At 42.0% G+C, this 15341-nt stretch overlaps 1 protein-coding gene across 1 annotated transcript in view; it reads left to right on the forward strand.

The window, feature by feature from the left end:
- Positions 1 to 15341, forward strand: part of csmd2 (CUB and Sushi multiple domains 2) — a 2031293-nt gene that overhangs the window by 1822447 nt on the left and 193505 nt on the right. The window lies entirely within an intron of this gene.

Raw genomic sequence — 15341 nt, forward strand, 5'->3', positions numbered from 1 at the left:
GTCCTCTACAAGAGTATAAAATTGTCACAGTCCTTTAGGGAACATGACCCTGTTGTGGAACAGAGTCTGTTAAATAAATTTCTTGCTGCTTACATTGAATTCCTGTGAGATTTCAGAGGGCATTTACTTCACATGAAGGCAAAATACTTGATGCTACTGGAAGATTAAATAGAATAATAGAACATTACAGCATAAGGATAGGCTTGGCCAGTCTAGTCAATACCGAACTGTTCTGCTATTTCCATCAAACAGCACCTGGACCACAGTCTTCCAGATCCATCCTATCCATATACTTATCCAAACTGCTCTTAAATGTTGCATTCGAACCCGCATCCACTACTTCTGCTTGCAGCTCCTTCCGCACTTACACCCGCCACTGTCTGGAAGTTCCCCTTAATTATTTCATCTTTTTCCCCGTGACCTCTGACCTATAGATCTAGTCTCACCTCAGAAGACAAGCCCTCTAGTCTGTCCTGCCTGAGCACGGCCGTGACATTTTCCCTGATGAGTAATGCCACCCCTCCATCTTTGATACTTCTCCTCCTGTCACGTGTGGAACAGCGGCTCCCAGCCCTGCCCCTCCGGCAACCAAGTCACACTGATAGCTACAGTATTATAATTCCACATGCTGATCACTGCTCTGAGATCGAAGAAATAGATGCAACTCAGAAAATTAGCCCTATCATGCTCGACCTTTTGTTTCCCGTCTCTGCATGTAAGCTTAACATCTACTTTCAACATTACTCCACAGGCTACTGTGACACTCTGGTCCCCATCCTTCAACAGCTCCAGTTTAAATCCCCCAGAGCAACACTAGCAAACCTTGCTGCAAGGTTATTGGTCCCCCTCCAGTTCAAGTGCAAACTGTCCCAATTGGAGAGTGTCCCACCTTCTCTGGAGAAGAGCCCAATGATCCAACAATCTGAACCCCTCACTCCTGCACCATCTCACCAACCACGTGTTAAACTGTATGATCTCCCTACTTCTAGCATAACTAGCATGTGGCATGGAGAGCAGTCCCAATATCACCACCCTGGATGTTCTGTCCTTTCACAATCAGAATTAGGTTTATTGTCACTATCAAATATCGATGAATTTGCTGTTTTCCACCCGAAGTACAGTGCAATATATAAAATAAAGCATAAATTAGAATAAGAAATAAATATACCTCAGAAATGTAAATAAGTGGTATAAAAAAGAAGGCCGGCCAGCGGCGTAGTGACATCAGCGCCGGACTTCAGAGCGAAGTTCCCAAGTTCGAATCCAGCCAGCTCCCTTGCACGCTTTCCATCCTTGCTGGGTTGAGCGTCGAGCTAGCAACTCGGCCTCGTAATATAAGAGAGCCTGCTAAAAAAATGCCATCATGACGGCATCCCAATGACTCCACTCGGAGTTAAGTAAATACAAAAAAGAGAGCAAAATTAGTGAGGTGGCGTTCATGGATTCATTGATGATTCGTAAATTTGATGGTGGAGGGCAATAAAGCTGTCCCTAAAATGTTGAACACGAGATTCTGCAGATGCTGGAAATCCAGAGTAACCCACACACAAGATGCTAGAGGAACTCTGTAGATCAGGCAGCATCTATGGATAGGAATAAACAGTTAACGTTTCGGTCCAAGGCACTTCAGCAGGACTGGAAAGGAAGGGGGAAGGAGCTCAGTCTGGCAGGTGATAGGTGAAATAGGAAGGGTGGGGGATGGGGATGAAGTAAGAATCTGGGAGGTGACAGGTGGAAAAAGTAAAGGGTTGGAGAAGAAGGTATCTGATAGGAGAGGGAAGTGTTTCCATAGGAGAAAGGGAAGGAGGAGGGGCAGGTGAGGAGAAGAGGTAAGAGGGATGCTCAAGTAGGAAATTGAAGAAAAGGGAAGAGGAGGGGAAAAAATTACCAGAAATTGGAGAAATCTGTGTTCAAGCCATCAAGTTGGAGGCTACCTAGAAGGAGTATGAGGTGTTGCTCTTTCACTCTGCGAACAGCCTCACTGTGGCAGAAAAGAAGGCCATGGACTGGACTGACATGTCGGAATGAGAATGGGCTGGAATTAAAATGGTTGATCACTGGGAAACACTGCTTTTTGTGGATGGAGTGAAGGTGCTCGAGAAAACAGTCCCCCAATCTACATCAGGTCTTACCAGTGCAGACGAAGCTATATTAGGAGCACTGGATACAGTAGGCAACCCCATAAAGATTTGCAAGAGAAACATTACCTGGCCTGGAAGGACTATTTGGAGGCCTAAATGACGGTAAAGGAGGAGATGAATGGATGGGTGTAGCACTTATTCTGCTTGCAGGGATAAGTGCCAGGAGACAGATTAGTGGGGAGGGATGATCGAATAAGCGAATGCAGAGGAAATGATCCTTTTCGAAAGCAGAGAGTGAAGGGAAGGTAAAGATGCATTTGGTGGTAGAATCCCATTGAAGAGGATGGAATTTCGGAGAATGATGTGTTGCATACGAAGGTTCATGGGGTGGTAGGTGAGGACAAGAGGAACTCTATCCCTGTTAAATTGGCAGGGTTATGGGATGAGTGCAGACGTTTGGGAAATGGAGGGGATTTGGATGAAGGCAACATCAATAGTAGGGGAAGGGAAACCCCATCTTTTGAAGGAGGAGGACTTCTCAGATGTTCTGAAAAGGTAAGCCTCAGATGAGTCAGAGATGAAGGAACTGAGAAGAGGAAATGGCATCTTGATATCGGTAGAAAGTTTGTCTCCAGAGATGGAGACAGAGAAAGGAGAGAGACATGTCAGAAATAGACCAGGTGAATTTAAGGATTGGTGGAAGTTAGAGGCAAGGTTGATAAAATTGAGGAGCTCAGAAAACCTGCTGAGTTCTTCCAGCATTTTGTGCGTGTTGCCCTAAAATGTTCAGTGTATGTCTTCAGGCACCTGTATCTTCTCACTGGGTAGCAATGAGAAGAGAGGTCTGTATAGTAGGGCTCCCTACAGGTGGATTGCGGCATCACCTTTTGAAGATGTCCTTGATGGTGGGGAGGGAAATGCTGGCTGAGTTTACAACCATCTGCGCCTTTTCCGATCCTCTATAGTGGCCTGTTTCCTACCAGATGGCTATTCACCTTTATAAATTAGCACCTAAATCCTTGAACTCACTTTGCAGGGAATGTGCAAGTAACAGCTGTTATGTAACAATAGAGGGAAATTTCAGGCAGAGTGATTAAAAAATAATTAAAATTATGAACCTTCTGACCTGATATTAAGAATATTATGAACCCAATAATATATCTTGGGGCTGGTGTTTTTACTTCACCATAGTTAATTGGTGAAGCACAAGTAATGGTGATGATGTGCATTTGTTAGGTTAACTATGTCTATTGATTATAACAGTTTCTCTTTAAGCTCATATCACCACTGTTTACAGTGTAGACACACACCCAGCTAATTATATAATAGCATGTTCCAATAATGCTCTGATTTCAGAAGAACACAGTGAGCCACTTGTGGCCATTGCTTTAGTTGATGTATCTCACTCAGTCAGTATACCAGCAATAGAACAAATGCAAAACCAAATCATCAAATAGAGATTGGCTCAAATTTTATTTCTGCTAACTTTGAAACAAGTAATGGCCACTTGTACTAGGGCACAGAATCAACACATTCTTTACCCTCAACCCCAGCTCCAGACAACATGAACAGTTTTGTTGTATATAGTATTCCTACTTTGAAGACCATTTGTCTACAGTGGATGTTGTTCTTATATTTATAGATCATCTTTTATAATACAGAACCTCAAATCACAGCATTTAATGGCTACGTACTCCTACCCAAATAATCAAAATATTTTAATCTAACTGCTTCTTGGAGTATATGATTTCTTTAATATGTAGCTGGGTGTTTCATAAGTGAATGCCCTGATATCAATTGTTTGTATTATATTACTATATTGGGTGCTCTTGCAAAGTTTCAAATTTTCGATTTCCTAACCCCAATCATATGGCACAGCACTGTCCCCATCAACGATATATACCACACACACATGTTAACTAACCTAATCTATCAATATTGGTTTACTGCCTATTGTTTGGAGTGAGATAATTTATAGTTTATTGTTTTGATCTGGATTATTTAGTCCAATTGTACTTAGGTTTCAACAATAATGATTGCATGAAAATTAATTCCACTCATCTTTCCTATTTGGAAAAAAGTAGCACCTTAAATGTGCATTGAATTAACTTAATCAGTACTAATATTACCTCTCACAGACTAATACACTAATTGGTTTGTGGGAATTGTGAGAAAACCAGACGTTAGTGATTCAAGGATGAAATAGTCAAATTCAGAATTTTATTCCATGTTTGATCATTTGTGAGATGATGAACTGGCCACAGTGGATTTTTTTTTCTTAAGTTCTATGGTTAAATTTCTATCTCTGACCTGATTTATAAGTTGATTTCAACTGTGCATGACACATATAACATATTAATGTATATAATCTATTTGTATATACTAATTGCACTTTTTAATAAACTTCATTTTTTCCTCTTTTCATAGAATATAGAATGCCACAACACGTTTCAGACCCATCAGCACAGAATGTTGTGCTAATCTTTTAACTTACTCTGAGATCAATCTAACCCTTCCCTCCCTCATAGCTTTTTAGTTCTCTTTCATCCTTGTGCCCAACAGACTCTTAAATGCCCTATTGTATCTGCCTCTACCACAATCTCTGTATAAGAAAATTACCTCCGACAGCCTACTAGAATTTCATCTAATTACCTTAAACCTATGCCCTCTTGTATTAGCCATTTCTTCCATGGTAAAAAGTCTCTGGCTGTCCACTTAACCTATACATCTTTTTTATCATATACTCCTCCATCGAATCATCTCTCATCCTTTTTTGCTCTAAACAGAAAAGCTCTAACTCACTCAAACTATCCTCATAAGACATGATCTCTAATCCAGGCAGCATCCTGGTAAATCTCCTCTGCACCATCACTATATCTTTCTGACTCGAAAGGGTGGAAGGGCCTTCTCCACGCTGAATTGCTAAATAAATAGATAATGATGGGATCAGAACTGAACACAATGCTCCAAGTGTGATCTCTCCAGAGTTTTATAAAGCTACAACATTACCTCGCAGCTCTTCAACTCAATCATCCAACTAATAACGGCCAACAGATGAAGCACCTTCTTAGCCATCCTATTATCTTGTGCGGTATCTTTGAGTTTTCTATGGATGTGAAACCCAAGATCCCTCTTTGCCTCCACACTGCTAAGAATCCTACCATCAATCCTGTATTCTGCCTTCAAGTTCGACCTTCCAAAGTCTATCACTAGACACTTTTCCAGATTGCACTCCATCTGACATTTCACAGCCCAGCTCTGCGTTCTATCAATAACCCATTGTAATTACGACCCTTTCTTTATTATTCATAATACCGCCAAACCTCGGATCATCTAAAGACTTACTAATCCACCTTTCCACTCATGCAAGTTGTTTATAAAAATCACAAAGAGCAAGGGATCCCAGAATAAATCCCTGTGAAACTTCACTGGTCACTGACTTCCAGGCAGAATATGCTCCGTCTGCTACCACTTTCTGCCTCCTATGGGAAAGCCAGTTGGCAGTCCAAGCAGCCAAGTTTCCCTGAACCCCATGCCTCCTGAGTTTCTGAATGAACCTATCATGAGGAACTTCGTCAAATGTCTCACTAAAATCAATCTGCACCACTTCCACTGCTCTACCTTCATCAATTTGTTTTTTCACTTCCTCAAACAATTCAATCACACTTATAAAAAACGACATGCTACTCACAAAGTCATGCTCACTATTCCTAATCAGGGTATGCGCTTAGAATCCTCTCCGATAGTTTGCTCACCATTGACCAAAGTCTCACTAGTCACCGCTCACTAAGATTATCCCTATTCCCTAAAGGAATAATATTTATCACCCTCCAATCTTTTGGTATTATTCCTGTGACCAGAGAGGATGAAAAGATCATTGCTAAAGGTGTAAAAATCATTTCTCATGCCTCCTGCAGTAGCCTGGAGTATATCCCATTCGACCCTGTGGACTTATTTATCCTAACCATTAGGAGACGTTGGAGTGTTTATCATTAAGCACTTGGCAAGGTCTAATAAAAAAGAAGTTAGGTTTAAGCGGAGCAGCTATTGTGCAAAAGGCCATTGTCTAAGTGGGCCAGTGTTAGAGTAGGGAGCTCAGGCTTTGGCTCACAGAAGTTTCAGTGAAGAGAGGAGGAGGCTGTAGGTAGATCTATTTTTGCTTTCTCTAGTATTACACAGTTAGAATAGTGAGGATGCCAGGCAGGATAGTGGATAGTGGAATCCTTTTGCTGGATGTAGGAAGCCAAGGAAAGCTCTTGTGTCCCTAATGACTATGTCTGCAAGAAGTGCATCTAGCTGCAGCTCCTTACAAACCGCGTAAAACCATTAGAGCTGGAGCTGGATGAACTCCCGATCATTTGAGAGGCTGAGCGGTTGATTGACAGGTGATACAGGGAGGTAGTTACAGGTAAATTGCAGGATATAAGTAACTGGGTGACCTTCAAGGGAGGGAAGGAGATAGGCAGCCAGTGCAGAGTACCGCTGTAGCCATTCCACTCAAAAATGGGTATACCACTTTGGATATTTATGCGGGAAGAGACTTAGCAGAGGAAAGCCTTAGCAGTCAAGTCTCTGGCACTGAGTCTGGTTCTACGGCTCAGAAAGGAAAGAGGAAAAAGAAGTGAACTGTGGTGATAGAGGTTCAATATGGACGAGAACAAAATTCCTGGATGGTATATTGCCTCCCAGGTGCCCGGGTCCAGGACATCTCGGGTTGTATCCATAGCATTCTTAAGAGGGAGGGTAAGCAGCCAGAGGTCGTGGTCCACGTCAGTACCAATGGCATAGATAGAGAAGACGACGAGGTCCTGAAAAATAAGTTCAGGGAACTTAGTTTGAAAACATAGAAAAGCACAATACAGGCCCTTCGGCCCACAAAGCTGTGCTGAACATGGCCTTACCTTTGAAATTACCTAGGGTTATCCATAGCCCTCTATTTTTCTAAGCTCCATGTACCTATCCAGGAGTCTTTTAAAAGATCCTATCATATTCACCTCCACCACCATCGCCGGCAGCCCGTTCCACACACTCACCACTCTCTGCATAAAAAAAAACTTAACCCTGACATCTCCTCTGTACCTACTTCCAAGCACCTTAAAACTGTGCCCTCTCATTTAAGCCATTTCAGCCCTGGGAAAAAGCCTCCGACTATCCACACAATCATTATCTTGTACACCTCTATCAGGTCACCTCTCATCCTCTGTCGCTCCAAGGAGAAAAGTCCGAGTTCACTCAGCCTATTCTCCCCAATCCAGGCAACATCCTTGTAAATCTCCTCTGCACCTTTCCTATGGTTTCCACATCCTTCCTGTAGTGAGGCGACCAGAACTGAGCACAGTACTCCAAGTGGGGTCTGCAACATTACCTCTCGGCTCCTAAACTCAGTCCCACGATTGATGAAGGTCAATGCACCGTAGCCTTCTTAAGCACAAAGAAATTGAGGCCCTGCTTAGGAATAAGAAGGAGGTACATAGCAGGCGTAGGCAGGAAGGAACAAATGAGGTACTTGAAGAGTATAAGAAATTGAAGAGAACACTTACGAAAGAAAATCAGGACCGCTAAAAGAAGGTATGGGGTTGCTTTCCAACAGACAAGGTAAAGGGGAATCTCAAGGGCTTCAACAGATATATTAAGAGAAAAAGGATAGCAAGAGACAGAACTGGTCCTCTGGAAGATCAGAGTGATCATTTACACATGGAGCTGGAAGGATATCTCAAATGGATTTTCTGACCTTGTATTTGCTGAGGAGATCAACACAGAGAATATAGAATTGAGGCAAAGAAGCAGTGAGGTTATGGGTCGTTTGCAGATTACAGAGGAGGAGGCGTTTGTTTTTTTGAGGCACATCAGGGTGGATAAATGCCCAGGGCCTGACTAGGAGTTCCTTGAACGATAAGACTGTAAGATAAGATTATAAGATATAGGAGCAGAATTAGGCCATTTGGCCCATCATGTCTACTCCATCATTTCGTCATGGCTGATCCAATTTTCCCCTCAGTCCCAATGTCCTGCCTTCTCCCCATATCACTTCATGCCCTGACCATTCAAGAACCCATCAACCTCTGCCTTAAATATGCATAAAGACTTAGACTCCACAGCTGCCTGTGGCAAAGAATTCCACAGATTCACCACTCTCTGGCTGAAGAAATTCCTCCTGATCTCTATTCTAAAAGGACACTCCTCTATTTTGAGGCAGAGTCCTTTGCTCTTAGATTCTCTCACCACAAGACCTTGTGGTAGGCTAGTGTAGAAATTGCAGGGGCCCAGCTGACATATTTAAAACATCCTTAGCAATGTATGAAGTTCTGGAGGAGTGGAGAATAGCTAGGTTGTTCCATTGTTTAAGAAAAGCTTTATAAATAAGCTGAGAAATTATAGGCCAGTGAGCCTGACATCATTTGTGGTAAATACAGATCCATAGTTCCTTGAAAGTGGTGTTACAAGTAGATAGGATCATAAAGAGAGCTTTTGGCACATTGACCTTCATAAATCAAAATATCGAATACATGTTGAAGTATATAAAATATTTGTGACTCCTAATTTGGAGTATTGTGCATAGTTCTGGTCACCATCCCGGAGGAAAGTTATCAATAAGATTGAGAGAATGCAGAAAAAATTAACAAAGATGCTTTCAGGACTTGAGGACCTGAGTTATCGGGAAATATTGAATAGGATTTGACTTTATTCCCTCGAATGTAGATAATTAAGGGGAGATTTGATTGTGATATACAAGATTAAGAGGGGTACAGATAAGGTAAATGCAAGCAGGCTTTTTTCTAGACTAGAACTAGAGGTCATGGGTTAAGGGTGAAAGGTTAAATGGGAAAGGAGAACATGAGAGGGAACTTACTCGCTCAGAGGGTGGTGACAGTATGGAATGGACTGCCAGAAAAAGTTGTGGTTTAGGGTTTGATTTCAAATTTTAAGAGGGATTTGAATTGGTACCTAGATAGGAGGGGTATGGAGGGCTATGATCTGGGCTCAGGATAATGGAACTAGGTAGGTTAATAGTTTGGTGTGGACTAGATCAGCCGAAGGGCCTGTTAATATGCTGTTCTATGACTTGTTACGTACCCTGTAACTGGGTTGCCAAACCAGCAAAAATGGATCACTCAGTTGGAGTCTGGATTACTAGAACTAAGAAAGTTTTATTAAAGAAACAAGCAACACAGTAATCGAAAGGATAATAAATGCAACAGTTCAGCAATGATAAACACACATGTGCACAGAATTAAGATAACAGCATCAATCAAGCTCTATCGTTGTCTAGGGGTAAATGACCAATTTCAAAGTGACACAAAGTTCAGTCCAATTTAGTTCAGTTCGCAGTAATCGTTGCCATGGTGATGGACAACATGGGGGGAGGGAGAGAGAGAACGAGAACGACTGATTATTCAGAACGGTTTCCACTCACAGACCAGCGATATTGCTCACAAGCAGCTTTCGGGCGGGTCCTTTGTGATGTCACCTGAGGTCACCGACTGTGACCCCTCCTCCAGATGCGGTCGATCCCCTGCAGTGAACCCGGCACCCAAGCGAGGGTGGACACATACCGGGTTCCCACTGATCGTACCTTTCCACCCTGTGCATTTAAGGCCGATCCCCCGATCAGCCGCCCAACAGCTTCTCACCGACTTGTGAGAGGCGCACCGCTTCCAGGGTCTCGTTACCTCGGGTGTCGTGTGTCTGCTGCCTTAGCGAACCTGTCCCTTTTTATCACCCTGCTGGGGTATCGCCTGTCCATCACTTCAAACAGTTCAGGGTTCAAAGGGGGAGCCGCTCCAGACAGCTCTCTCTCCCATCCCTTCATTACACATCTCCAGATCACCTGTCCATCACTTCAAACAGTTCAGGGTTCAAAGGGGGAGTCGCTCTAGACAGCTCTCTCTCCCGTCCCTTCATTACACATCTCCAGATGCTGCTTCATTGTTCCTTATCTCTCCTTCCCCTGAGGACAGGTGGCAGACCAACTGCTAATGCCACTGATGTTAGCCCAGGCCAGCAAACATCTTAATTTATGTGTAATCTCATCACAGACTCTATGACTATATTCTGATGTTTTACAAATACTCCAGCATCTCCCGTTTCTTATTGTCAACATGTTTTAGCATATCAGCTTGTTTTATGCTATCTGAACAGTGATCACTATCCCTCTCACTGGTGAATACTCATTAAGGATCTCCACTACCTCCTCAATCTCCATGAGTATATTTCCTCAACTATCACTGTTTAGTCCTATCCTCACCTGACTCGTCCTTCTATTCTTCATGTACATGTAGAATGTCTTAGCTTTTTCCATAATCCAACTCACCAAGACATTCTCATGTTCCATTCTATCTCTCCTAAGACCATTTGTAAACTTCTTCCAGGCTACCTGGTAACTCTCTAGAGCCCTGTCTGATCTTGATTTCCTAAATGTTAAATATGCTTCTTTCTTCCTCTTTACAAGATGTTCCGCATTTGTTCTCAACTATGGATGACAAAACACGTGGAACCATTCTTTCCCTGCCTCAAAGAATCAAACCCATCCAGCAGCCCACATGATTGCTCCCCAAACAAGCTCGACAATTCCATTGTGCTTTTCCCTGAGTACAATCGTTCCCAATTTACAAAGTGTACATTCACATGTCCCAACTTCATAATTCACTTGCTTATTCTTATAGCGTTCTTCATCCAATGGTATGTAGTCTCTTCTGCCTCTACTATATCAACACAGCTGAAACATTAATTGAATGCTTAGTGCTGCCTTTTTGATGGGTCCATTAAACCTAACTCCCATCCCATCCCTGTGGATATAAACATCTTTAAAGCACCGATAATATATAAACAGAAATATTTTCTAGTTTATTCTTCAATATTCTCACCACAGCCAGCAACATTAACATAAACTAATTGCTTGTTTGCCTTATTTATTACTTGTAGAATGTTGCTGTAGAAGTTCACTCCCCTCCTCAGATTTGTTGAGCTTTGATGAATAGACATAGTTTCACGTCCTGCATATTTTTGCAGATAACTGCTTGCAAGTATTTAAGTCTCAGGGCAAATCTCACTTTGGTTGTACTTGGTTTAATTACTTACAGATCCAACAGCTTAATGTCCAAGAAAAAAAAAATCACTGATGGACTAATAGGGGGACAATCACTATAGTGTCGTGGCCCTGACAGAACAGTGGCAGGCATCCAAATCTCAGCACTCCAGCTTCCCAGATTATGCTTAGCTGATGCTGTACCTTTAATACCCAGACTGCCAATTATTTCCTGCCACATTCCTTCATGGAAAGACTGTATTTAATGGCCTTGTGCTGAGAACTCAGTGCTCAATCATAGGAGTTCTGTTTCTTACTACAATTTATGATTTTACCTTTGGAATTCATTTGTGTTCACTTGTTTATTTTGACTCTGAGTTAATTCTATATCTTACTCTGCACTTGGGTTTATCGCCAACCATAGCTCTCTCATTACGCTATAGCATAGGGTATAGCTCTTTTTATAGTGAGATAATGTATGGGGAATAAGAAACTAGCCGGCTGGTTGATGTGATTGATTTTACTGTGGAATTCCCCCTCTTAATTCCAGACTCACTGTGAGGACAGATTTTCTTTTTAATTAAAATTTAGTTACCGGAGCAAGGCTTAGGCTGCTTGTTTGGTTTCCGTGATGAAGTGATGATTGTTACATTTTACATGAAATGAGAAAAAGAACATAAAGTCATTAACAGTACAGCAAACAGTTATCAAAGAGTGGCCAAGTGGGAGTATAGCAAAGAGAATTGCAAAGCTAATGCAGTACAGAATCTAAAAACAATGCTTCCTTGTGTATTAACTGGTGTAATGTATGAATCTGTAACATCTAGACTTCAAAGACCAAAGGGGAAACAGGAGGCGAGCAAAGAAGTAAATAATGACTTGGATAAGATATAGAGATGTACAGTATGTACACAGACGCTTCAGCCCATCTCATCGTTGCTGACCAAGACGACTATCCAAACTAGTTCCATTTGCCTGCATTTGACCCAGTCGCTCTAAACCTTTCCTATCCCTGTACCTGTCTAAATGTTTTTGAAACATTATAATTGTATCTACCTCCATAGCTCACACTGGTAGCTTGCTCCATATATCCAAGGCCCTCATGTGAATAAGTTTCTCCTCTGTTCCCCTTAAATGTTTCCACTCTCACTAAATTCTGTGCCTTTAGCTTTAGCATCCTTTGCATTTGGAAAAAAGACTGTGACCATCTACTTTATCTACACCCCTCATGATTGTATATGCATTCAGAAATTTACCCTCCCCCACTTCCTGCATTCCAGCGACCTGTACAGTTGCAGCATGTTATTCCAACTCTATACTCAATGCCCTGACCAATGAAGGCAAGCCTAATACCTTTTTTCACTACTCTGTCTACATTTGTCACCACTTTCAGGGAACAAACTTCCCATATTCCAAGGTCTCGTTGTTCTGCAACACTCTCCAAGGCTCTGTCATTTATTATGTAAAGTCCTGCCTTGCTCTATCTTTCCAAAATTCAGTACCTCACACTTGTCCAAGTTAATTCAATCTATCATTTTTGGCCTACTTTTGCAGTTCACCTAGATGCTGTTGTATCCTTAGATAACCATTTTCATTCTCTAATACACCTCCTCACTATCCATATCAGCAACATTTTCATCCAAATTCCAAACAGATGACCAAGAGCAGTGGACCCAGTGCTGAGCCCTGTGGCACACCTCTGGTCACAGGTCTCCAGTCTGAATCACCACACTCCAGTTCCACCCACTTTTCCTTCCACCAAGCCAAATTTGCATCCAGTTAAACTCACCCTGCATCCCCTCTGATCTAGATTCCCCTACCATGCAAATGGATGTTAAAAAAAAGATAATGAACAATGAACTCATGACCTCTCAATCTACCTCACAATGGTCCAGCTCTGGGCTATATGCACTGAACTTGCTCTGTAACTGTAATCTTATATTCTGAGTTCATTTTATTTATCCTTGTTTTTAGAACCTATCCAGCTAGCATGCAAACAAAAACTTTTCACAGTACTATAGCACTGTGTAATTGCTTTTCATGTGTATAAGATCTTAATGTCCATAGACAAGGTGAATGTACTTAGTATTTTTTCAAAGCAATGGGGAATCAAGAACTAGAGGGAGTAGGTTTAATGTGAGAGGGGTAAGATTTAACAGGAACTTGAGGAGCAACTATTTTTCACAGAGAGAGTGTAGTGTTTATGGAATAAGCTGGCAGAAGAAATAGTTAAGTCAGGTACAATAAAAGTAATTGAACAGATACATGGATAGGAAAAGTTTGGAATGACATGGACCATTTGAGGGACCAGCTCAGATGGGTATCTTGTTGGTATTGACCTGAAGGACTAGTTTCTGTGCTGTATTACTCTCTGATACTTTATCAAAGTACCTGTGACAGTAATAAACTAATGACCTCATTAGAGGCCTTGCTAAAGACCATGTAGACAACATCTACTCACTGACCTCATCAATTTTCTTTGCTATCTCCTTAAAAGACTCGGTAAAATTTGGGAGACAGGATTTTCCATTTTGACTGTCCCTAATCAGTCCCTGCCTTTCCAAAGGCAGATAGATCTTGTTTCCCAGAATTCCCTCCAGCAACTTCCCCACCTCTGATGTTCGGCTGACAGGCCTATAATTCCATGGCTTGTCCTTGCACTCCTTCTTAAATAAAAACACATTAGCCATCCTCCGTATCTCAGCCATGGCTAAAGATGATGCAAATATCCCTGTCAGGGCCTCTGCAATTTCTTCCATAGATTCCCGCAATTTCTTAAGTTTGCATTTGGATAGGCCCCATGGATTACACAACAGGTTTCATGACATACGCCAGTAATATTAAACCTGATTCTGATTCTTCTGATTTATCCACCTCAGAGTGCCCGAAAACCACCAGCACCTCCCTCTCTTGTAATATGAACACATTCCAGTATATTACTATTCATTTCCCTAAATTCTTCTTAACTTATATGACCTTCACCACAATAATTACTTATTTATAAAGTATTTATTTTGCATCTCACCCATCACCTATGACTCCACACGGAGATGATCATATTGACTTATAGAATCTAACTTTATAGAACCCCTTTAACTTATAGAATCTTTTAAGATCTCCTTTTTTTTTTATCTGACCAAGTCTTTTTTTTTCTCCTCCGGACCTCCTAAGTGAACTCTTTCATCAAGGGATCTATCTGACTCCAGCTGCCGATACCTGACAGACACATTCTCCTTTATCACTATCAGTGCCTCAATAGCCCTCATCAACTATGATTCCTTAACACTTCCGCTTTGCCCATTGCTCTAACAAGAATATGCTGTCTCCGAAATCTCCTTATCGTATTTCTAGATCCTCCTCCCTTACCAGACATTCCTTTAACTGCAAACAGCCTCTCCCAATCAACCTTTGCAAATGCCTGTCTGATTTCTTGCCTTTCATTTTCCATAATTACATTATGATCACTGGTCCCAAAATGCTCCTCCACTAACGCAGCAGGACGACATGTCTGTCCCTGGCTTCCTCTACTGCCGCAAAGAGGCCATGCTCGGGTTGGAGCAGCAACACCTTATTTTGTCTGGGTAGCCTCCAACCTGATGGCATAAGCATTGATTTATCTAACTTCTGGTAATTACCTCCCCACCCCACCCCACCCCCACCTTCACCATTCCCATTCCCATTCCCTCTCTCACCTTATCTCCTTACTAGCTCATCACTTCCCTCTGGCGCTCCTTCCCCCTTTTTTCATGGTCTTTGGCCCCCTCCTATCAGATACCCCCTTCTCCAATCCTTTATCTCTTTCACCAATCAACTTCTCAGCTCTTTACTTCACTCCTCCCCCTCTCCAGTTTCACCTGTCACCTATAACCTACCACCTTGGACTTCTTCCTCCCCTCCCCCCACCTTCTTGCTCTAACTTCTCATCCTTTTTCACAATCCTGATGAAGGATCTCTTCCTGAAGTTTTAACTGTTTACTCGTTTCCATAAATGCAGCCTGGCCTGCTGAGTTCCTCCAGAACTTTGTGTGTGTATTGCTTGGATTTCCAGCATCTGCAGATTTTCGTGTCTTTGTCCCACTGACCTTCATAAATTAACAGGAGATCAAGTGTTGTCCCAGTTCTTGTATGGTCATCTATGTATTGTTTGAGAAAACATCTGTCAACACATTTAACATGTTCTGCCCTAATAAACCCTTTGTATTGTGATAGTCCCAGCCAATACAAGAGAAGCTGAA

The sequence above is a fragment of the Mobula hypostoma genome, chromosome 26 (genome assembly GCF_963921235.1).
Source record: "Mobula hypostoma chromosome 26, sMobHyp1.1, whole genome shotgun sequence".
NCBI lineage: Eukaryota > Metazoa > Chordata > Chondrichthyes > Myliobatiformes > Myliobatidae > Mobula > Mobula hypostoma.